Source organism: Arvicanthis niloticus, chromosome 25 (assembly GCF_011762505.2).
Source record: "Arvicanthis niloticus isolate mArvNil1 chromosome 25, mArvNil1.pat.X, whole genome shotgun sequence".
Lineage (NCBI taxonomy): Eukaryota > Metazoa > Chordata > Mammalia > Rodentia > Muridae > Arvicanthis > Arvicanthis niloticus.
Window position 1 is genome coordinate 1,803,636 of NC_133433.1, and position 2,229 is coordinate 1,805,864.

Consider the following 2,229-nt stretch of genomic DNA (forward strand, 5'->3'; position numbering starts at 1 on the left):
GGGAAACAGTAGCCCATCTGGCTCTATAGAGATGTGACTTTTGTCTCTATGGAGGAGAGTAGGCCCAGGCCTCATTCAGGTAAGAAAGGTCCCATTCCTGCTGTGCTTTCTGAGATGTCTAAGGTATGAGCAATGTTCTACCATCCCTTATCTGGCCTAGGGACCCATACTGAAGTGTTTATAAAAAGAGAAAGAGATAAAGAGAGTATGTTCTGTGGGTGTGTGGAGAGGTATGGGGGAAGGGGATGTCTCAGCAGGCCCATGCAGAGGCATCTCTTCCCCCTAAGGGACCAGCCACACACCTGTATAGTACAGAATAGAGTTTATTCAGGGCATGGGGGGGCCCAGGAGGGTAGTAGAGGCAGAGAGAGAGAGAGAGAGAGAGAGAGAGAGAGAGAGAGAGAGAGAGAGAGGTAGAGGCTGGCCATGACCACGTGGAGAGAGGGGGGAGGGAAGTGGGGAGGGGTGAGGGGACAGAGAAGCTAGAGGCAAGAAAGCCAGAGATTAAGAGAGAGAGGAAGGGGCAAGCAGCCCCTTTTATAGTGGGCCAGGTCTACCTGGCTGTTGCCAGGTAACTGTGGGGAGGAGCATACCTGGCTGTTGCCAGGTAACCGGGGAGATGGAGTTTAGACAGTATACTAACACATACAGTGTGTATGTATTCAAAGAAAGATGAAATGATAAATTTTGCAAAGAAATTAATGGAACCAGAAGAGATCATATTGAGTGAGGTAACCCAGACCCAGCAAGACAAATATCAAATGTTCTCTGTCATCTGAGACTTCTAGCTCAACAACTTCAGATATGAGTACATATCTTGTAATAACTGCAGAAACCAGAAGAGTAAAGAGAAAAAGAAAAGGGGGTCATTGTTGGTGATCGGGCAATAAAGAGGGGGATACCAGGGCACAGGTGATCTGACTGGGCAAAATTAGGGAGGGAGCAGGAGATAAATACAGGAGAGAGAGAGGGTAAAATAACTAAAGGTGTCTGAGAAAGTCATGAGGAGTGATACTGTTAACTACCTAGAAAACCTACCATACACTTAAGTCTGTATATAAATACATAGTTTAAATGAAAATTTCCCATCTGGGCTAACAATGCTTCCTTCAAGAGCTGAAAACCATCAGCCAAACCCCCAGCATCAGGCATGAACCGCCTTCTGTTGAGTTGTTAGGGTTCTCTAAGAGATTCTCCAAACATTACAGACTACTATTGCCTTCGGTTGCCCTCTAGAGGCAGAAGGTGAGTCACTATTGTTCAGACACAGAGAAGCAGAGCCCCTGAACTGGAACTGATTGTAAAGCCTCCTCCTTGAGGACCAGAAGGCACCTTAAAGCTTCCAATGGAGGAACAGTCCTACTGTTCATAGATGCCTATGAACCACAATACCAACCAGTATGGCATGAGAACACCAAGGGTGCAGTAGTGGCACACATACCTTGGAGTTACCAACAGCTCTCTAATTAGACTTAAGGCCAGCTCAACAATTGTGAACTGATGCCTGGGACTGGAAACCCAGCCAACTACTCAGGCCTCATGAGGTCATGGTTGTTAGAGGAGACACTACTTCTACTACTTTATTAAACCAGCAGAATCCCTAACTACACTCTAAATGTTTGTCCTTAGATATATAGATAAGTGTAGCCCTCATCTTTCATCAAAAAAAAAAAAAAATTCTCTTTGCAATAGACAGAGACCACTACAGAAAACCACAACCAATCAAAATGCAGAGTTGTGGAGTCAAGTCCTAACTTATACATCTATGAAACATTCCTATACCTAAGACCCAGGGATCATTTGGGAAGTGGAGGTGGAAGGACTGTGTGGTGGTGTGGATAGGTATGGCCCCCACAGACTCACGTGTTTGAAGGCTTGGCCCGTGGGAAGTGGCACTATTAGGAGGTGTGGCTTTGTGGAATAGATGTGGCCTTGTTGGAAGAAGTGTTACATTGGGTGTGGGGAGGGTCTGATATAAGTTCAAGCCAAACCCAGTGACATAGTTTCCTTCTGCTGCTTTCAGATCAAAATGTAGAACTCTCAGCTCCGTCTCCAGCACCATGTCAGCCAGTGTGCTGCCGTGCCTTCCATCATGACGAACTAATCCTCTGAAACTGTCCTTTGTAAAAGTTTCCTTCATCACGGTGTCTCTTCACAGCCATGAAACCCTAAGACGGACTGTAGGAGCCAGAGGATCAGGGAGTTTTCTGTGAGACAATGGGTGGGTGA